Below are 24,155 nucleotides of genomic sequence, written 5' to 3' on the forward strand. Positions count from 1 at the left end.
AGGAGAGTAAGGAATAGTTTATCTGTCAGATTTATGGAGAATAGAAGACTTTATGACCAAACAAGAGATAGAGAAAATTACGAAATGCAAAATGGATAATTTTCATTACATTAAATTAAAAAGTTTTTGCACAAGGCTAATGCAACCAAGATTAGAAGGGAAGCAGAAAGCTGGGAAACAATTTTTGCAGCCTGTTTCTCTGATAAAGGGCTCATTTAAAAATATAGAGAGAATTGAGTCAAATCAGTAAGACTACAAGTCATTCCCCAATTGATAAATGGTCAAAGGATATTAACAGGCAGTTTTCAGATGAAAAAAATTAAAGGTATCTATAGTTATATGGGAAAATGCTCCAAACCATTGTTGATTAAATACATGCAAATCAAAACAACTCTGAAGTGCCACCTCACACCTATCAGATTGGCTAACATGACAAAACAGGAAAATGACAAATGTTGGAGGACATGTGGAAGAATTGAGACACTGATGCACTTTTGGTGGAGTTGTAAACTGATCCACCTGTTCTGGAGAGCAATTTGGAACTATGCCCAAAGGGCTATAAAACTGTAGCTACCCTTTGACCCAGCAGTACCACTTCTAGGGTTGTATCCTAAAGAGATTATAAAAATGTGAAAAAGACCCATATGTACAAAAATATTTATAGCAGCTCTTTTTGTGGTGCAAAGAATTGGAAATTGAGGGGATGCCTATCAATAGAGCAATGGATGAACAAGTTGTGGTATATGAATGTAATAGAATACTATCATTCCATAAGAAATGATGAGTAGGTGGACTTCAGAAAAACCTGGAAAGACTTCCATGAACTGATGCTGAGTGAAGTGAGCAGAACCAGAACACAGTAACAGCAACATTGTGCAATGACTAACTTTGATAGTTTTACCTCTTGTTAGCAATGCAAAGATCTAAGAACTCCAGAAGACTCATGATGGAAAATGCTATCCATATGCAGAAAAAGAGTCTGAATGCAGATTGAAGCATACTATTTGCTTGCGCTCTCTCTCTCTCTCTCTCTCTCTCTCTCTCTCTCTCTCTCTGTCTCTCTGTGTCTCTCTCTGTCTCTGTCTCTCTCTCTCTCTGTCTCTCTCTGTGTCTCTCTCTTTCTCTCTCTCTTTTGTTTTTTTTCCTTCTTGTGGTTCCTTCTAGTAGTTCTAATTCTTCTTTACAATGTGACTAATGTGAAAATACGTTTAATATGAATGTATATGTAGAGCCTATATCAGATTTCCCGCCATCTTGGAGTGGGAGGAGGGAGAGAAAATTTGGAATTCAAAATCTCATGGAAATGAATGTTAAAAACTACAAATAAATAAATGTTTAAAAAGACTTAAAATGAAATATCCCTTCCACCCCTCATCAGAGAGGTCATGGGTTGGAGATATAGAGCCAAATATGCATTCTCAGGCATGCTCAGTATATTGATTCATTTTATCTAATTATACATTTTTGTTAAAAGGTAGTGTTTCTACTTAGGGTTCTGGGTGGGGAGAGAGTAGGAAGATGGGTTGATAGATAATAACAAACATCAAATATTTTTATATTTTATTTACTGAAATGAGTTGGTTTGTAAAAGTTACTAAACAGGTTTAGGCTATTACATTTAACATTTAATATTACACATTTACTTTTTTAAAAAAAATATGAAAAACATTGGTTACTAACATTTCTTTCCTTTAATTCTTTTCCTAACCCTTTGCAAAGGAACAATTACAAAAAGAAAAAGAAATTCCATGCCTAAAGCATTGTGTTTTTTTTGGTTTGCTTTAAACAAGGTTGCTCCATAGATTTCTACCTAAACAGTTGAATTGCTGCTCATTTCTAATTATTAAGACAAGTCTCAGAAATCATCATTCCAAAAATATCTCAACAGGCAATTTAATGAAGAGCACACCTGAAATCAACTTCTGTTCTTCCCTTTAGGAGGAATGAGTTGTTTTTAGTTACTCTGTTTCTATGGAACATGTTTACAAAAGTCATTTTGGCAAAAGCAGTGACATTTTATACAGATAGCCCTGTTTGCTAGGTGTATGTATAATTTATGTAGATACAGCAGATATACTTGTCCATATTTCATTGTGAGATGTCCAAAATTTCAAACAAAAATGACCTATATGAATGATTGACTAAATCTAAAAATGCATAATGTAGTCTTGATTCACAGTTCTGGGCACCTAGTCTGAATCTTCAGGCAGAAAAATCAGAAAGTACATTCCCATCTCAATCATCTGTTTCTATTTACCAAGATAAATCTTCTTTGCAGTCATCTGTTAAATAAATAATACATGATATCAACATATTGCTTAGGTGTGGTTAGGTGTAATGGCCTCTGGGAGCCAATGTCCTCTCTTAAAACTGATTAGAAACTTGAGATTATGCACCCTGCCAAGGAAGAAGTAAATATGGCTGTTTGGTTACCTGTCTTGCAAGTGTCACAGTAGAAGTAGTTTGTATTTTTCTCAAGTCTCCTTCCTTTACATTCTGCTCTCCCTGACTTCCCTACTCTGCTGACAGCCCAACCATTCTCCCAGTCACCCAGGCTTGCCACATCTAATTAGTTGCCAGACCCTGCTGATTCTACTTCCATGATATCTTTTGCATCTGTCCCCTCATCTCAAATCCTGCTGCCACAGCCTCTCATTATTCTTGCCTGGCTTACCTGATCTCACTGCCTCCAATCTTTCTCTCCCTTCAAATCAGCTTTCTCATACAGATGCCAAAATAATTTTTGGAATATAAAGGATCTCGGAGTTGTCTCAGAGCTCAGAGTTCACCTAGTTTAACCTGTCCTTGAACAAGAATCCTCTATCATACCATGTGAATCATCAATGATGGGGAACACATATATCTTCAGACATTCCATTACATTTTGGGAATGGAAGATCTGACCATGTCACTCACCTGCTCAAAAACCTACATTGGCTCCCTACTGCCTATAAGATGAAATGAAAATCCCTTAGCACACTATTTAAAGCCCTTCAAAATCTGGTTTTAGCCTGCAATTCAACCTAATTTCACTCATTCCTCTGCATAAGCCTTATATTCTAAATAAACCAGAATAAAAACTTCTTCATTCTCATACACTATCTTCTACTCTTCACATTTCATGCTGACCCTTTCACATGCCTGATAGACATTCCCTCCTTGATTCTGCTGAAATCCTTTTCCCTTCTTATCCCTCACCCCTTGCAGATCTCATTCATCCACCAAAAGAAAAAATTACTTTCCTCACATTTTCTTAGACCACACTGGTGCTGTGCACTGTCACATTCTATTTTGTGTCACACTTATTTGTGTAGATGTTGTTTATCTCCTATTAGAGCAGGGACTCAACACTTTTTGTGTTATTGACTCCTTTGTCCATCTGATGAAGACTGGATGCTTTCAAAGAATAATATTTTAGATGTATAAATTATATAGGATTACAAAGGAAACTAATTATATTGAAATAGTTGTTAAAATATTTTTAAAACTTCACATATCAGGTTAAGAAACCCTGTAACAGAGTGTAAGTTCCCTTAGAATGGCAACTCTATTTTTTTTTGGCATCTCAGAATCCACTATGCTCAGCCCAATACAATGCGCATACCAGGTGCTTAATAAATGTTTCTTAAATTAAAATGAATTACACTTAATTTGGACTACATCATCATTTAAATGACTCAGAATGATATGATGGTCTTCTCTCCCAGTAATTTTAAAGGGAAAAAAATCTTTCTTTCAAAACCACGAAAATACTGCCATGATGATCTCCGTGTCGCCAGGTTCTTCCTAGTCCAAGCACTTCTTTCACAATTGACAGGTTAATCTCATCAAAATTTTGCTTTTATATTGACTCTCTGCTGTTAGGCACATAAAATCCAAACTTCTTAGCTGGCAATGAAATTTCCTTCACAGCGTAGTCCCATGATCTTTTTTCAGTCATATCTCATTTTTCTATATATTTTTGTCCTCTCAAAATTGATATAAAACAGGAAAATAACAGCACCTATTGCACAAGGTTCTTGTAAAGGTCAAATGAGATAAATATAAGTAAAAAGTTTTGTAAACCATAATTTTTGTTGTTGTTGTTGAGTTGATTTAGTTATGTCTGACTTCTCCAGGCCCCATTTTGGGGTTTTCTTGGCAAAGATACTGGAATTCTTGTTATTTCTTTCTCCAGCACATTTTATAGATGAGGAACTGAGGCAAATAGGTCTAAGGAACTTGCCCAGGTTCTCACAGTAAGTAAGTGTCTAAGGCTGTCTTTCTGATTATGGGTCCAGTGTTTTATCCACTCTACTACCTAATTACCCTCATAAACCACAAAGTATTGAATAAATGTTAGTCATCATCATCATCATCATCATCATTATGATTGTCATCATTGACTTCACTGTCATCATCATTCACCATATCCTGAATATACTATCCAATTTTCTACTTCAATATCTTTATTTAACTGGGTTCTTCTGATTGAAATTTCCTATTCCCTATATTTCCCCTATACAAATCCTACCCATTCTTGAAGGCCTAATGCAAATGCCTTCTCATTTGTGAATTGTCTCCTGACTTTTTCAGCTATAAATAATAATTTTCTTCTCTGAATTATAAAGCACTTATTGCTTCTGTAAGGTACTTCCTCTTTCTTATATGAGGAGTTTGGCTGTTAAAAGTGGCAGAAAAAAGATATTTTATTTATGAAAACTTTGTTAGAAGAAAACTCTGTCTGAAGGAATAGTTTCTAAAGACAGATATAGGTTATTAGGAGGACCAGATAGAGAACTGCCCCTCAGATGAATACATGAAGGGGACCTATTTGAGTCCAGAAAAAATGACTAAGGATATAGAACATTTTGATCAATCATTTGACTTGTTTGTAACTGTTCATAATTTCTAAAGGTTATAACCAACAAAACTATGATACAAAAACAGGATTGTGGGAAGATCAAATAAGGGCTTTTTGGCTTTACATTTGATAGAAAGGCATACTTCACTAATTTTACCAAATGGGGAAAATGAGTCACTGACCAGCAGGAGGCTCTGATTTGCAGTATGAAAGGTAGTTAAAAAGCCAGAATGAAAATGAAAATGAAAAACTCAGCTTTGAAGGAAGCTACAAAAAAAGGAGAGTCAGTTGGCAAAATGTTAGAGTCCAAGTGTACAGATTTGAAGAAAGGCATTGTTTTGATGACTGACTAAAGAAAAGGTTGGAGCATTTGCTGATCAGTTCCTTGGCAGCAGAACTCTGCTGCCATTCAAGCTATTCCTCCAGTTCCATCCACTGTTTGGGAGAGGTGAGATGTTCTAGAGGTTTTGGTTGATCTCTACTTCTTGTTTAAGAATGATAAACTGAGGGGGGAAATAGACTTTGCATATGTTTTGCTCTAAGAGCCTTGGAGATTATTATAGAGAATTCTGTTGAATGAGGAGCTATTTGGGCTTGTCTGCATTGCCTAGAGAGACCAGCTTGATGACCATTAAAATTCTCTGGGTTAACTAATACAATAGAGTAACTCTTGACCAGAGCCCTGTTAAGGATGGTCATGAGTTTTTAAATTTTGTCACTGATTAATCCATTTGTGAATATGAGAGCAGTGGATTTTTTTAGGGGGGGAGGCCATTGGCGTTAAGTGACTTGAGCAGAGTCACACAGCTAGTAAGTGTTATGTGTCTGAGGCAACTTTGAACTCAGTTCCTTCTGAATCTAGGGCCCATACTCTATCCACTGTGCCACCTAGTTGCCTTTAAGTGGATTTGTCAAATAGGAAAGTTGTGAGGACCTGAAGGGGAACAGCTAGAAGAGAACTGACTCTGTATGGTGCCACTTACACTTGAAGAGACGGAAGACATCATGGCCAGCAGTCCAGACTTGTAAGTTGCTATGAACACATGAATTTCCCTACTCAATTGTCTCCCTTTTAAAAAAAAAATTTCTGTAAGTACTTGTCCACTTCTCCCTGTAGGTACTATGTGCATTAATGGAAGACTAATAGCCAGGGTTATTTCTGTGCCATTTTGATGATTATTGCATTTATTACATTTATCTCTTATTATATGAGATATATGACATACAACTGAGATGTTATGATTATTCTTGTTTTTGCCATATTTTTTAAATAAATATTTTATGTGTAAGAGCCAATGACGTCATGATGACTGATTTTGTGCAAACAGGAAATTGTTCAGGGGACTCAAGAACAAGTTTTATTGTAGATGAGTAGATATGTACTGCCCTCTACCTCTCACAACAGTGGAACCTGAGAAAGGTAAGTTGTAGCTGGACAGTAGTGGTCCCTCTCAGTGAAGACCTGGCCTTCTGATTTTGTGGTAGGTTGGAGTGAACCAACCAACATAGAGTGTGGTTGTGGTGGGTGGGGGTCATGCTATACAACTGTGCTACACCTTTTATTTATAAATGGGCATTGTTTACTACCTTTTCATTTATTCATGTTTTATCTCCCCAAGTAAGTTTACATACATTAAGAGTAGAAACTGTATCATTTAAGTCTTTACACCAGACTACTTAGCACAGTTTATTGCCAATAATAAGTGTTTAGTGAATATTGATTAGAGAGAAAGCTTGAGGTAATAGCTACAGGATCAGTCTTAGAATCAGGAATCTTGGTACAAATCCTTCCTTTGGCACATACTGATGTGTTACCATGAAAAAATTATTTGATTTCACAAAGTCCTAGCAACTCTTAAAGGTGATATTATGGAGTAGATAATGAACTGCAACAGTGTGAGGAGTTTCCATAGTAAGACTTCCATACAATGAATTAATGACGGATAGATAGATAGATAGATAGATAGATAGATAGATAGATAGATAGACAGATAGATATTTACATAGATGGGATGGATGATATCAGAATTACTATTTATCTGTTATATCTATTTCTAGAAGCCAAAATTATACTGTTTATTTTTTCATGACTACAAGACAAAAGATGAAAATATCCATCAACCAGCTTCTCAAAAGTACTGGGTCAGATGATAAACCATAACACTACTGGGCCTTTTCTGTATCCTTCTCCTTTGTGGATGTATGCAACTTGAAATAAGATACAAAGTAGTGAATGGGGACTCATTTTCTTTTTTGTTTCTCCACGTATATTTTTTAGCTCTGTCAGAAACCTGATATTTGCCATTTCTGCATTTTAGCACATTATTAATAATAGTCAGGAATCTAGAACTCGAGGTTATCCAGACCCCCTTTCCCTTCTCGACAGTGCTCTATTTGAACTATATGAAATTCAGCTGAGTAGTTCTTACTGTAGTTATTTTTCTACCTGCTGCGTTAAGAAGTGGCACCTAAGGCTATGTCTACATTATTTATACCACTTCGATAGATTAAATCTTAACTGTAGCGATGAGCTTTTAAAGACATGTCTGTAAATGTTTAAGGATTCCACAGGTGTTCTTCCTGATGGGTGAACAAAGGCTCCTTCTTTGCAGTTGAAAAACAAAATTAAAATGTAACAGAGTTCTGCAAGCTATAGTTTTGCTTAAAACAAATCCTTGACTGGACATGTCAGACCTACTTCTTTCTTCTGACACATTTTTGAGTGCTGTAAAGTAACATACATCAATGGAAATGTTCCTCTGATCATACACTTCTGAAACTAATCTCCTTGATCGTGAAATTTCATAAAGGAATTAAATAGGGTTGATATTCTGCTGGTGTGAGTGTCCCAGGAGATTCCTGAATCTGAATTTCATCCTTTCCTCCATGTCTTTACCACATTCATGGTGCCATATTGATATTTTGCCAGGTAACAAATACTTCATATTGAGAAGGAACTCAGGAGGGCCATAGAGCATATATCTCCGTGTTTATAAAACAGAGAGCCAATTCAATGAGAAAAATTACTGCTTTTATAGAACTCTTGAACATTTGGAAGGCAACTTCATCAGATCCTTTCATGAAGCTGATGCAAATTAAATCAATACATATGCACAATACAAACTACATTAGCACAGCTCCTCTCATTTTAAAGATGAGAAAAAGGAAGTTTAGAGAAGTTAAGAAACTTGACCAGGATCACACATTTCATAAGTGTTGGACCTTAGTACAATGCCTGCTAAACAAAAGGTGCTTCATAAATGCTACTGACTTGATCTCAGCTGGAATTCAAAGTCAAGTCTCGTAACTCTGAATCTAACAGTCTCTTTTTGCATCATCCTTTATTTACTGGCAGTTATCTCTGAGTTACTGAAGGAGAATTAGGTGACACAAACCTAAGTTAACTTAGCAATATGCCATTTTGTTAAAAAAAAAAAGAAAAAAAGAAAAAAGAGAAAAGGAAAGGAAAAAAGAAACTAATCCAGAATAAAAAAAATTTACTAGAATATTTAATAAGGTTCCAAGGAAATCATGGAAGGGATTTAAACTCCATAAAGGAATAATACCCAGAATATCCAAGATGGGACATAGGTGGTGCATTTAGAACTGCCCTGAGAATCAGGAAGTCCTGGATTCAAGGCCTACAAACACAGACAATGTTAATTTGTGGTTTTCAGAGTCAATATAGAGAACAGCTTCTCATTTACTTTCCTTACCATTAGGAATCAAATTCCTTCTAAATGAGCGGTTTTGTGGTAAGCCAGTGGCTATGCCAAAGAAATGAACACCCACACACAAAGCACCTAACTGAAGCCAAATTTATTTATGGATAATGTAGTCATATGCAACTGGACCGCAGCAGGTGAGCATAAGAATATGGCTGCCTACTGGATCTCTTAGAGCTTCCATGTGTGAGAGCCTGTAAGATCACTAAGATCTGAAAGTGACTGAATCTCCATTAAATATAACATTTGCGCATAATTCACAGGAAGACAACGCAAAAGTGTTATTCAAGTTTCTCTTTATACAGAAGAAAAGCTTCATCTCTGACATAAGCTACAATGTCTTGTTAGTCTTCCCAGCTTTGAAAATTCCCTCACGGAGCTCAGGTATAAAAAAAGCCACACTCAATCTGCCCTTCTTTGAATGTTTTGTCTTTATCATTTACAGTAACTCTCAGTCTTAGGTATTATCAATGAGTGAAAGCCATAAGGAATATTTTTAGTTTTGAAAAAGGCTTGTCCATAGGTCCACTATTCTTTTGGAAAGTAGAATTTAAATAAGGAATTAACTTTGGCTTAGAAATCCAAGTACAGTGAAAACAATAATAATAAAAAGTTATCGGAACATTTACTATAAACAAGTTGTTTGAGTTATGCCATATAAGAAATAATTTTTATTTAAAATAATTCTATGTAAAAGATCAAATTTTATGCATTAAATATCATTGCCAACTTCCTCTATTTACTTGAGCAATTCCACAATGGAAAGGTTTTGGTCAGAATGAAGGCTGTTATTTCTGTTCCCCATATTCACAAAGAATGGTCCAGAATCAGTAAAATAACATTAAAGAGAATGCATTACCATCTGATTTCTGTTGCACCCTAAGGACTACTGGGCTTTTCCATCTGATTTATAGCTGAAATCTCCTATGTACATTATCATCTCCTATTAGAATGTGGACCTCTTGATATCCTACACAATCTTGCTCTTTTATTTGTATCCTTAACACAGTGTTTTGCCCATAGAAATGCTTAATAAATTCCCATTCATTCATTCAAAAAAGAAATCAATGAAACCTTGAATCTCTATTACATAGAACTTGCTTTTCCATTTAAGTACACCATAAATTCACCATGTAACTCTCAAAACATTTCTGTCTGGCCTTTTTCTTCCATATGCATTTTTTAAAATGCTTCAATGATCCTCTTTATTCTTTTTTTCATTTTTAGCAAACACAGTGCCAGACCCCCCTGACTCCTAACTTTCCCGTCATTATTGAAAAACTAAAAATCTTATTACAAATACATATTACCAAGTAAAACAAATGCCCACATTGACTTAATATGAAATGTATATCTTGTTTTGCATTTTTAAAAGTACAACATCTCTCTCTCTCTCTCTCTCTCTCTCTCTCTCTCTCTCTCTCAGTAGGTAACACACTTCATTGGCAGTCTAGAATATTTGTTGGTCATTACATTTAATATAGTTATTACTCTAAGTTATTTCTTTTTTTTTTTCTTTAACCTGTTCTTCTTATTGTATGGATTGTTTTTGTTCTACTCATTTCATCTACATCAGTATACAAAAATCTTCCTAAATCTCTCTGAAACTCTCCTTTTTGCCATTTCATATTGGTGCACTGGATAGAACACAAGGCCTTGAGTCAGGCTTCAAATGCAGTCTCAGACACTTACTACTTGTGTGACCATGAGCAAAGTCAACTGGCCTGCCCCAGTTTCCTCATCTGTTAAATGAATTAGAGAAGAAAAATGGCAAACTACTCCAGTATTTTTGCCAAGAAAACTCCAAATAAAGTCAGAGCTGAAATGATTGAACAACAACATTTTTATTTCTGTAAAGATTGTTTTATAGTCACATTTGCACAGTCCCTCTATGTATTTCAGAAAGTAGACTTTGTACTTTTGCATGCTATATCTATTATTAATGGAATTCTCTATTGTTTTCTGCTGGCTTTAATTGGCAAAATGGAGAATAATGATGATTTGAGTGGGATCATCATTCTACTTTGCTGAAATAATTATTAAAATTAATTTTAATTGATTCTGTTGAGTTGTCTGAATAGACCATTAGCACCTGAAAAAGTGCTAATCTTTTTTTCTTTTCCTATTCTTCTGCCTCAATTTCTTTATCTTATTCCTATACTAGCATTATTAGCATGATGATAATTAATAGTGGTGATAATGACATTCTTGCTTTAACTTTGATCTTATTTTAAAGTTTTCCATTTTATCTCCATTACATAAATTTTGGACCTCATTTTGGGCATTATTTAATATTTTAAGGAAAGGCACATTTATTCTTATACATTGTAGCAGAAATGGGGATTGTAGTTTGTCAAAAGTGTTTTCTTCATCATTGAGCTCCTCATGTGATTTACATCGTTTATGGAATTGATATGGTCTACTCTGTCTCAGGTTTTCTACCAAATTCTTTGCGTATGTGTATGCATGTACATTTTTTCAACTCTCCTTTTCCTGATTTTGATGGAATTAAGGTTTCTGTTTAGCCTACTCCACCTTCTTCCATGTCGAGGAGTCTTCTTCTCACACAACTTTATTATAAAAGATAGTAACTTCCACTCTCTTTCTCCTTTCTTCTGGGGGTACTCCTTATTTCTTTCCCTATATTTCTTCTTTTAAATGCATCAAAACATAATAAAACAATTCACAGAAGCTCTGTCTTATTTATGACCCTTCAAAATATTAAGTTTCTGAGGGGACTGTTCTCTTTTTTTCCTTCCTTTTATTAAAATGCAAAGATTTCATTCTTCATGTTGTATATTTTTTTCCACTTGCTCAAATGTACCTTTCTTTTTCTTGAATTCTGCTGTGTTTGCATTTCAAATTATCTATTCAACTCCAATCTTTTTTTTAAAGCCAAGAATATTTGGAAGTCTGTTATTTTATTAAAGCCCACTCCTTTTTCTTCCTTTGTAATATTTATTCAGTTTTGTCAAGTAAGTTAGTATTGGTTGCAAGTCTTTCTTTTTTTTTTTCCCCCTTCTGGAATAACATATTCTAAACTCTTTGCTCCTTTATAATGGTAGCTGTTAGGATTAGTATGAACTTAACTGTGGCTTATCAATACTTGAATTCTTTCTTTCTGACTTGTAATATGTATATATTTTTAAATTTGTCCTGGAAGTTCTGCATTTGAGCTATAATATTCATGGAAAATTTTATTTTGAGGTTCATTAAGGAGGTATACAGTGTATTTTTTTTAATTTTTATTTTACACTTGGTTCAAATGGGTCTTTGAAATTTTCATTCATGATTTTATGAAAAGTGATATCCAGGTTTATACTTTGATCATGGTTTTCAATTAGTTCAATGATTCTTAGATTGTATCTCCTTAAATGGTTTTCTGGGTATGTTTTTGCAGTAGATACCATACCTCACATTTTCTATTATTTCAGGGTGTTTTTTTCATTTTCTTGCATTATTTCTTATTTTTTTGTGGAGTCAATGTTTTCTGTTTGATCTAATACAAGAGTGTTTAACCTGGGTTTTTTAAAATTATTATTTACAAATATATTTTGATAATGACATTTCGTCATAATTGATTTTCTTCATAATCCTATGCATTTTATTTTATGCATTGAAAAACATGATTCTGAGAAGAGGTCCATAGGCTTCCCCAGACAGTCAAAGAATTCCATGATGCAAAAAAGAACCCCTGGTATATCCACTTTTCAGTGTTTCTGATACTTGAGTAAGGTTGTGTACCTCCTATGCTGTTTTTCATTCTCTTTTCTATTATTTCCTCTAGAGCTCTCATTTAATTTATAATATTTTAAACTTTTGATTTCTTCCAGAACTTCTAGTAAAACTTGGGGGGCAACTTTATGTTTTTGTTTGGGGATTTGATTACAGATTTTGTGGAGCTTTTCTCTTCTGGATTTGTGACTTGGTATCCCTAGTTCCATAATATTTATTTATCATCAGTATTTTCCTTGGTTTATTCATTTTTCTAGCCTTATTTCCCAAACTTGGTTCTTAGGTAGAAAGAAAGAAAGAAAGAAAGAAAGAAAGAAAGAAAGAAAGAAAGAAAGAAAGAAAGAAAAGAAGAAGAAAGAAAGAAAGAAAGAAAGGAGGGAGGAAAATAAAATAGTATGCTATGCTTTGGTCTGTATTCAGATGCCATTAGTTCTTTCTCTGGAGGTGGATGACATTTGTTTTTAAAATAGGAGTCTTTTGAGATTGTCTTGGATCACTGTATTTCATTTTTTCTTTTTAAATATTTTATCTCTTTCCAATTTCTCGTAAAGGCAATTTTAACACTCATTTTAAAAAAAATTTAGAGTTCCAAATTTTCTCTCTCTTGCCTCCCTCCTCCCTAAGACGGTAAGCAATTTGATGTTATATATGTGCAATCAACATATTTCCATATTAGTCATGTTCTGAAAGAATAAACAGACCAAAAAGAAAATAAAGTGAAAATAGTATGTTTCAATCTGCTTTCAGTCCCCTTTAGGTCTTTCTCTGGATGTGGACAGCATTTTCCATCCTGAGCCCTTCGGAATTGCTTTGGATCATTGTATTGCAGAGAAGAGCTAAGAACATTAGTACTTGATCATCACAAAATGTTGCTATTACTGTGTACAATGGTCTCCTGGTTCTGCTCACTTCATTCAGCATCAGTTCATGTAAATCTTTCCAGGTGTTTTCTGAAATCTGCCCGCTCAACATTTCTTTTCATATACACACAAACACACACACACACACACACACACACACACATATATATATATAATTTATTTATTTTTAGTTTTCAACATTCCCTTCCACAAGTTTTTGAGTTCCAAATTTTCACCCCATCTCCCCCCTCCCCCCACCCCAAGATGTCATGCATTCTGAATATCCCTTCCCCTACTCTGTCCTCTCTTCTATCTCTCTCCCCTTCTCTTATCCCCTTCCCCTTCTATTTTTCCTGTAGGGCAGGACAGATTTCTGTACCCCATTTCCTATATTTATTTCCCAGTTGCATGTGAAAACATTTTTTTAAACATATGTTTTTAAAACTTTAGGTTTCAAATTTTCTCTCTTCCTCCCTCCCCACCCACCCTCATTGAAAAGGCAAGCAACTCAATATAAGTTGTACATGTGCAGTTATGCAAAACACATCCATAGTAGACATGTTGTGAAAAACTAACTCTATTTCCCTTAATCCTATCCTGCCCTCCCATTTATTCTATTCTTTCTTTTGACCCTGTCTCTCCTCAGAAGTATTTACTTCTGATTAACCCCTTTCCCAATCTGCCCTCCTCTCTATCATCCCCCTGCTCTCTTGTCCCCTTTCCCCCTATTTTCCTGTAGGGTAAGACAGATTTCCATACCCAATTGAATGTGTATGTTATTCCCTCCTTAAGCCAAATCCTATGAGAATAAGATTCACTCATTCCCTCTCACCTTCCCCTGTTTCCCCTTCCACTGTAAGAGACTTTTCTGGTTTTTTTTGTGAGATAATTTACCCCATTCTACCTCTCCCTTTCTTCTTCTCTCAGTATAATCCTCTCTCATCCCTTAATTTTATTCTCCAGATATGACCCCTTAATCTTCAGCTCACCCTGTGCCCTCTATCTATCTATCTATCTACATATACATACATATAATTTTTTTCCTCCAACTACCCTGATACTGACAAAGGTCTCATGAGTTATAAATATCATCTTTCCATGCAGGAATGTAAACAGTTCAATCTTAATAAGTCTCTTATGATTTCTCTTTCCTGTTTACCTCTTCATGTTCCACTTGAGTCCTGTATTTGAAAGTCAAATTTTCTATTCAGCTCTGGTCTTTTCATCAAGAATGCTTGAAAGTCCTCTATTTCACTGAATGACCATTTTTCCCCTGAAGGATTATACTCAGTTTTGCTGGGTAGGTGATTCTTGGTTGTAATCCTATCTCCTTTGCCCTCCAGAATATTATATTCCATGCCCTGCGGTCCTTTAATGTAGAAGCTGCTAAATCTTGTGTTATCCTGATTGTGTTCCCACAGTACTTGAACTGTTTCCTTCTGGCAGCTTGTAATATTTTCTCCTTGACCTGGGAACTCTGGAATTTGGCTACAATATTCCTAGGAGTTTTCCTTTGGGGATCTCTTTCAGGAGGAGATCTGTGGATTCTTTCAATTTCTATTTTGCCCTCTGGTTCTACTATATCAGGGCAGTTTTCCTTGATAATTTCTTGAAAGATGATGTCTAGGCTCTTTTTTGATCATGGCTTTCAGATAGTCCAATAATTTTTAAATTCTCTCTCCTGGATCTATTTTCCAGGTCAGTTGTTTTTCCAATGAGATATTTCACATTGTTTTCTAATTTTTCATTCTTTTGGATTTGTTCTACTGTGTCGTGATTTCTCATAAAGTCACTATCTTCCAATTGCTCTATTCTAATTTTTAAGGAAGTATTTTCTTCAGTAAGCTTTTGGACTTCCTTTTCCATCTGGCCAATTTTGCTTTTTAGGGCATTTTTCTCCTCATTGGCTTTTTGGACCTCTTTTGCCATTTGGGTTAGGCTATTTTTTAAGGTGTTATTTTCTTCAGTATTTTTTTGGGTCTCCTTTAGCATCACTCTCAGTTTTTCCTCTACTTCTCTAACTTGCTTCTCAAAATCATTTTTGAGCTCTTCCATGGCCTGGGAACAATTCATATTTTTCTTGGAGGCTTTGGATGTAGGGGCTTTGACTTTGTTGTCTTCTTCTGGTTGTATATTTTGGTCTTCTTTTTCATTAAAGTAAGATAATATAGTCTGACTCTTTTTGCACTGCTTGCTCATGATCCCAGCCAATTACTTGAGTTTTAAACTCTTTGTTAAGGTACAAATCTGCTTCCAAAGTGGAGAATGTACTGTCCCAAGCTTCGGGGTTTTGTAAAGCTGTTTTCAGAGATACTTGTAGGGACCTGTAAATTTTCAGTTCTTCCAAGGTGGTATGATAAGGGGCGAGGTGTTTACTCCTTTCCTGGCCTGCGACTACAAGTACTCCTTTCTGTCCTGTAACTGTGATGAGGGGCTCCTCTCCACAACCACTACAAGCTCCACCAAGCCAGCGCTCCTCCTCACCCCAGCACCGCCACCCAGAACTGTGGCCCAGATCCAAATACGGGCAAAGCAAGAGATTCCTGCCTCAGCATTGGCAAAGAGATCCCTGCATTCCCTCTCTGATCAGCCACTGGATTTCCCCGCAGTCTGTGGGCCGGAAGCTCAGGAAGCAGTTGCCCCCCCACACGGCCATGCTCTTGGGGAATGGAGCCGAAACCCATCCTTCCTTTCTCAGGCACTGACAGAAACAGACTTTTCCCACTCACCTTCTAAGTTGTCTTTGCCATTGGTGGATTGAGGAATCTGGAATCCTCCACAGCTGCCCGAGATTCAGTCCTCTGAGGCCTGCTCCACGTTTGCTGCAGCCTGTGCACCCACGCCGCGCTGCACTGCGCTCCCAGCCCGGTGCGATATGCCTTTCTGATCAATCATCCAGGTTGTCTTGGGCTGGAAATTTGTTTCACTCTGTCTTTTTGTGGGTTCTGCTGCTTCAGAATTTGTTTAGAGCCATTTTTTATGAGTATTTGGAGGGGTTTGGAGGAGAGCTCAAGCAAGTCACTGCTTTCACTCTGCCATCTTGGCTCCGCCCCCTGCTCAACATTTCTTAAAGCATAATAATACCCCATGACAACCATATACCTCAACTTGTTTGGTCATTCCTCAATTGCTGGGCATGCCCCCAATTTCCAGTTCTTAGCCATCACAAAAAAGAGCTGCTATAAATACTTTTTGTACAAATAGGTTCTTTTTTCCCTTTTTAAAAAAGCACTTTGGGATACAGACCTTTCTTTCTTTCTTTCTTTCTTTCTTTCTTTCTTTCTTTCTTTCTTTCTTTCTTTCTTTCTTTCTCTCTTTCTCTCTTTCTCTCTTTCTCTCTTTCTCTCTTTCTCTCTTTCTCTCTTTCTCTCTTTCTTTCTTTCCTTCTTTCTTTCTCTGACATAAGAACCAAGTTTGGGAAATAAGGCTAGAAAAATGAATAAACCAAGGAAAATACTGATGATAAATAATAGTAGTGGCATTGCTGGATCAAAAGTTATGCACAGTTTTACAATCCTTTGGGCATAGCTACAAATTGCTCTCCAGAATGGTTGGATCAGTTCACAACACTAACAGTGCATTAGTGTCCCAGTTTTCCCAGATCTTCTCCTGGATTCATAATTTTCCTTTTCTGTCCTTATCAGGCTTTGCTTTAATAGCTAGACATTTTCCCTTTTGCCCACTGGATTCTGGGTGTATCTTGTTGTGTCCCCAGCCTGGAAAAATGTGCATAATATATTTTGTCCTTGAATTTTTGGATCACTATCTGGCCTTGTCCTTAAAAAAAAAAATCATCATCGTTACAGTAGTTGTAAGGGAAAGCTGTGCTGTTCTCCTCTTATTCACTCCATCACCTGGAAAAGGTATTGAAGAGTTCATGTATATTTTCTTTATAGTACAAATGTCCCTATTCTTACTTTTGAAAATCAAGTTGGCAGATCTGTTACTTGTTCTATGATGCAGAAGTCCTCAAGTGAAATAGTTCCTCAGAAGTAAGGAGGAAAGCAATAAGGAGTGATTTTGTAAGAAAAAGGTCATTTTGAACTCTTTGTTCATTAACCCATAAATTTTTGCTTTTTTTCACTTAAAACAAAAAATAGCTATACAGACTGATCCCAAAGTGTCAGCTATTAAAGCTTCAAAGTGCCCTAAGACTTTTGGGACACTTTATATTAGCCAGCAATGACGTCTCGTATCTCTATTTGAGTAGTAGCTGTTAGAAGTAATATCAGGGAGAAAGGGACAAAAAATCTTGCCCTTTCTTATAGAAGGAAGATCACAGCCACAGAAACAAAGGTCTCTTCCAAGGAGGACAGGGTACAAGAAATTTAAGAATTAATAGTAGTGAGTCACAACAAAAATAATTCTGGAGTAACTGAGTTCAAGTCCTGTTTCTGATGCTTATTACTATGTAACTTTGGGCAAATCACTTAGCTTACCTGCATTTGAGATTACTCATCTATAAAATGAGATGGTTCTACTAAATAGCCTCTGATGTCCCTTCCACTTCTATGATCCTCTGGCTTAGTTATTTGTTATACCTAAAAGGAAGGCATGAATTGGCTGCTGTGACAGCTGTAAAGCAGCCTAATATTTCACAAGGACCCATTAATCATTTTTGTAATCCATACACACACCTTTAGCCATTTGCTCCCCTAAGCCAAATTCTGAGGTTTGATGCATGGGGAAATTGGCTTTGACCAGTACTGAGAAGTATAAAGCTTCACATTAAGGCATTCTGTACTTATGAAGGTCATTAAGCACACAAAGCAGAAGTCTGTAAAAAGCGTCCCAATATATAGTAACTCCTTTCCCCCAAATAGTCATTAATTTTCATGGTAGCTTGGAAGGATGTCTTTAGCGGACTAAATCATAGCACCAGGAATCATAGCATCAGAGATTTGTAGTTGAAATAGACTTCAGAGGTCACTAACTCTTGACTTTACAGATAAGAAAGCCAAGATCAGAAAATTTAAGTAATAATCTGAATCACAGAGTAATTGTCTGTAGCAGGATTTGAATGTATTTCTTCATGATCTCAAACCCAGTGTCCTTCTCATTGTGCTAGGCCCTGTGCTTCTTAGATTAAAGATGTTGTTCAGATTTGTAGATGACATAAAATTAACAAGTGGCATAACATTGGTTTAATCAAACAATGTTGCAAATATAACATGGCAGAGAGAGACAGGTAAATAACAGATCTGGGAATTTCACTATTCACTCAAAAAAAGTCGGTACTGCAACACAGAAGCCACCAAAGTTGATGTTGACTTAGACTGTAATGAAAGAAGAATGCCATACACAAGGACAGAAATGATAACCCTTCTGTACTTTGACCTGAACAGACCACATGTGGAGAGTTACATTTAGTTCTGGAAGTCACATTTGAGGATTTATTTAAGCAAACTGGAGAGCATTCAGAAAATGGTGAGAAGGATGGTGAACTGCAGAATGCAATCATATGACAATTGGTTGAAGGAACTGGCAGTGTTTAACTTGTGGAAGAGAAAAACTGTTGGGTTTTTGACAGGGCATGGGAGTCTGGGTTGCAGTTTAGACATGATAGCTATCTTCAAGTATTGGAAGAGATATCTTCTGGAAGTCAGATTATACTTCTTGTGTTTAAGCCTAGAGAACAGAACTAGGTGTGATGTGTAGAAGTTGCAGAAGACTTGATTTAAGCATAATGTAAGGGAAAACTTTCTAACAATTAGAGCTATTCAAAAGTGGAAAGGATTACCTTAGCCTAGTGGTTCTCAAACATTTTTGGTCTCAGGACCTCAGGAACACTTTCACAATCTTAAAAATGATTGAGGGCCCTAAAGAGCTTCTGATTATAGGGTTATATCTATTGATAGTTACCATATTAGAACTTAAAACTTATATAGATATATAAATAGATATATAGATATATAGATGTATATGTATGAATGTATATATATATACATTAATTTAAATTAACAAAAAATACGTTGCATGTTAATAGTGTTTTATGAACAATAGCCATATTTCTTTAAAAAATTACTAGAAAGAGTAGCTTTGTTTTACATATTTTTTTTAAATCTCTTTAATGTCTAGATTAATGGAAGACAGCTGGATTCTTGCATTTACTTCTGCATTCAGTCTGTTGCAATGTGTTGTTTTGGTTGAACTATATGAAGAAAATCTGGCTTCACACAGATATGTAGTTGGAAAGGGGAGGAATATTTTATTAGTCAAATAACATCTTAGTATTATTATGGAAATCGTATACTTCCTAAAAGGGTCATGCACCCCCAGGAGCCCTCAGACCACATTTTGAGAAATATTGCATTAACCTTTTCCTCTTTCTAGAATTCTTTTACCAAAGGTTTGATGGCCTCTTGCTGAATAAGATAAAGACAAGATTCTAGTTCTGGATTAGGTTGGATTAGGTGACCTCTTATTTCTCTTTCAACTCTGAGATTCTGGGAAATGTTAACAGATTAGTATGTCAACCATCATTCACAGCTATTTGATTAATTTAAAACTCAGGGTTCCAGAAAAAGTTTATATTGGACAATAAGTTAAATTCTTGGTGTCTTAGTTTCTGTATCTGAAAAAGAACAAAATTAGACTAGATAACATGGAAGGTTCCTTCCAGTTCTAAGATGGAAAATATTACTGAGCGTGTAGCAGCAACAAATAAAGCATTTGCATTCTCCAGTGACCAGATGTAAATAAAAGCTAAGGGCTGATGAACTCTGGTCTTACCTATCAGCCCCTTAACTCCCTCTCTCCCCACTATTGTTCTAGACTAGAGAAAATGATGAGTTTTTTATAGACACTTATACTAGAGCTATAGAAATGCTAATACATTGAATGGTTTTGTGGCAGTGTGCTTTTCCCCTCAAACTAGAATGTTTAGACATGGTATTATCAAGAGAGCATTTGCCAACTAAAATTTTTTGACCACAGTAATTTACAAAAGTTGAGTAGCCTTGCCCCTCCTCCCATCCCTCTACCAGATATCTTTACCTTGGAGCCCACTTCTTGCTTGATAATGAGGAGACTCAAGTAGTCTTAGTCTCTGGTCACTTCTGTCCCAGTTCAACTTATTCTAGACTTTCTAGACTTCACCTCTCCCTCAGAGAAAATACCCTACCTCCAACTTTCTACTTCCCTGTTTCCCATCTTCCCATTATGTTTCATCTTCCCTTCCTAAAATATAAGCTCACTGAGGGTAGGAACTATCTTACTGTCTAGCATTTGCAATCTCAGCACTAAGCACAGTGCTTGATTCATAGTAAGAGCTTAAGAAATGCTCTATTTCTTTATTTATCTACTGACCTAGTTTTTTTAGTAACATATAGAGCCAAAGAGAGAACTCTGTGGAAACTCAGGGACTAGGTGAAAGTCATCTAAGCAATTCTGAAACTGAACAGCTTGAGGAGGTAGCTTTTTCTGGAATATTTGAAAGGAAGAAAGAATGGTTGTCTGTTGCCAGCAAAAAGTTTGGCTGGCCACATTCCTGTTGCTTGCCCTTAGGCAGACTGGGTTGTTTGTGAATAATGTGTCAGACCCAGGTAAGCTTCCAGGGCTCAGGAAGGGCATTACTGAATTATAAGAGATCCTGGGAAGTTTCCCTGATGTGGGTATATCTTTGCAAGTCTTTCCAGGTATGCAGGTGTGCAAGAAGGAAACAAGGGAAGCATCATGTTCTGTCTGCATTTTCCTCCCCTGAGCATGTTGCGTACTATGGCCAAACTTGGTAACTCCACTGCTTATAGGAAGTCTGGGACATTAGGTTTTTGATAGGGGTAGATTCTGTGTTAACAAGATTATTCAGAAACAGCCTAAGGTGTTTGTTTTGAGATCCTGTCCCATCACTCTAAGGAAGTGTTTGAGAACCCTGGATGTAACATGACACAATAGAAAGCACCACTCAATTTCCCTATTACTCCCCGAAGCACTCTTAGGTTTGATAAAGAACATACAATAATTCATGGCATGCATTCTCTTGGTACGTTTTTCCCTTCCTCATGCTTTCATTTCTGGCCTGCGAGTCTACCCCATGCCCAAAAAGTAAAGTGATCATGTTATCATCCTATGGAGAGACTATCCATAATATCATAGCCTAAAGTGTCTAATTCATGGAGCCATCTGACACCAGAGGCAGAGTCAAGGAGCAGAGAATAGTTACATTTTCTATTCAAGTACTTCTTAGTTTCATATGTACAAGGGGCATGGGGAAACAGAAAGTGTTGGAAGAAAAAAAAAAGATCCAAAAACGTGACTTGGTGAGAGCCGTGTGATCCATTGGTATCATTGTATATCCAGGAGAAAGTCAGGACATCTGCAAGTGTTTTGAATTGATTCCCTGTGGTGAACTTGTGTAATGAGATGGAGAAGTGTCCCAGAGGTTGGGCAGGAACAGATGTATCACAGTAAGGAAGATGATCATTGATGAAATCAGAGATCCACTTAAGTATTTGAGAGAGCCTCACAACAACCTAGTGAGGTTAAGTACTTCAAGTATTACTATTCTCACTTTACAAATGAGGAAACTGAGGTTAACAAATGTTATATGACTTACCTATGATCACAGAGTTATTAAGTGTCAGAGGAAAGATTTATATTCATCTTTTCTTAGTACCATAGCATATATCTTCATCCCAATGAGAAATATAAAATCTCAGCCCAGAGATGGTGAGTGGGTCAGACAGCTGCGCAGAAAAAAAAAATTACAGAAGTTTCTTAATTAGCACTGGGTTCAACTGGTGTTGATTGGAAACTTTATTGTCCAAACTTTACTGTTCTGAGTTGGGAGAAAGAAGTATTGGTAGTTAGTCACAAGGGAGCAAGTGTCCTGGTCATAGTACCAATGCAGAGAGGAGTGCTAGTGCATACAGCTACAGAGGACCAAGGAACCTTCCTTGTGAAAGGACCAGAGCATAGGCCAGGACAGCAGTGATCACACCTCTCCTCACATCACACCAACTTGGAATCACAAAAAAATTGCAGATCTCCCAACTAGCTCCTCCAACAACAGCACAAAAAAGCCTTAAGCTTGAGATAGTCCCTCCATCCCTAGGTGAGCAAAGCCCAACTTTAACATAAAGTTCAAAGTCAAGAAATAGCTGGGAAAATGAGTAAACAACAAAAACAAAATGATAATTTGATCATAAGAAGCTATGGTTGGAAGGAAGACCAAGACAAAATCTCAAAAGACAATAATGTGAAAATAGCTACCAAAAAGTCTCAAAGAAAATTGCTAACTGGATATAAGCCAAACAAGAATTCCTGGAAGAGTTAAAGAGATGAGTAGTAGAGGAAAAACTGGGAAAAAAATGAAAGCAATGCAAGAAAATTATGAAAAGAGAACTAACATTTTAGTAAATGAGGTACAAAAAATACTGAAGAAAATAAAAACTTACCAAAAAAACCAGAATTGGCCTAATGGTAAAAGTAGCACAAAAATTCACTGAAGAAAAGAACTCCTTAAAAAGAAGAAAAGGCTAAGTGGAAAAGGAAGTACAAAACCTCAATGAAGAAAAATAATACCTTTTTTTTTGGAGAAGCAATTGGGGTTAAGTGACTTGCCCAGAGTCACACAGCTAGTAAATGTTATAAGTCTGAGGCCAGATTTGAACTCAGGTTCTCCTGACTCCAGGGCCAGTCCTCTATTTACTGTGCCACCCAGCTGCCCCAAAAATACTTTTTTTTTTGAAAATAATTCTTTAAAAATTAAAATTAGCAAGTGGAATCTAATGACTCCTTGAGACATCAAGAAACAATAAAACAAAGTCAAAAGAATGAAAAACATGGAAGAAAATGTGAAATATTTCACTGGAAAAAATACTGACCTAGAAAATAGACTTAGGAGAAATAACTTTAAAAATACTGTGCTTGGCTTCCAGGAGCCAAGATGGTGGCTTCCAGGAGCCAAGATGGTGGAGTGAGAGGTAAGTTGCTCTTACCCGCCCTTATTAACCCCTGAAAGACCCAAAAAAATCACCCCAGGAAAAACCCTGGAAAAGCTGAACCAGAAGAAAGATGGGGTACAGCAGTCCAGTAGCCCAGGTAGCTTGAGAGATTAACAGGAAAGGCCCTTCTTACCCTAGGGAAAGGGGAGCAGTACAGAACAGGAGGTGTCCCAGCAAGCTAGTGGAAACCCCACCTCAGCATACCAGGAGGAGATCCTGAAGCCCAGGTGGAGGAGTAGGCAAACACCAACAACTGGGCCCCAGAGTGCCTCACTGAAGGCAGGGGAACTGGTAGAAACCAGCTTGGAAAACCACCAGGTGCCTGGGCATTCTACAGCAACTGGCTCTCCCAGTACCTCAGCAAAACTAAGGGAAGCAGCACTTCAAGGGTCCAGGTCGATAAACACCCTACAATATCCATTAGAAAGGAGCTGAAGAAAGTGAAAGGAAGGAAAGGCCTGGGCAAGCAGGAAATCTCCAGGAGCCACACTACCCAATTCCAGTGTTGCTGATTCCAGCCCAACACCAGGTAAGCTGCCACAGCCTCCAACTGCCAACATTGGAGGCCCCACCACACAAAACCAGCAACCAGGCCCTAGGCTCCCAACACAAGAAGCTTGGGTCAGTGCCCTCTGCTCCCCAGCAGGAGAGCTCAATCTCTTTAAGGGCCAGGAAATAAGCAAAAACCATGAGCAAAAGGAAACATACAACAGATTCTTATTATGAGAACAGTGAAGATCAAGACAGAAATTGTGAAGAGGACAATTTTGTCAACAAATCCACATATGGAACCTCAAAATGGAATATGAATTGGTCTGAAGTCCAAAAGGCCTTCTTAAATGAGCTCAAGAAGGATTTTAAAAGTCAAATGAGAGAGGTAGAATTAAAAATGGGAAAAGAAATGAGAGGTATGCAAGAAAGAGTCAATAGCTTGGAACACAAAGGACAAAAATTAACTATAGAAAACAAGTTCGTAAGAAATACAATTGGCTGGGGCAGCTAGGTGGCACAGTGGATAGAGCACTGGCCCTGAATTCAGGAGAACCTG

Source organism: Phascolarctos cinereus, unplaced genomic scaffold (assembly GCF_003287225.1).
Source record: "Phascolarctos cinereus isolate Bilbo 61053 unplaced genomic scaffold, phaCin_HiC Scaffold_726;HRSCAF=1367, whole genome shotgun sequence".
NCBI lineage: Eukaryota > Metazoa > Chordata > Mammalia > Diprotodontia > Phascolarctidae > Phascolarctos > Phascolarctos cinereus.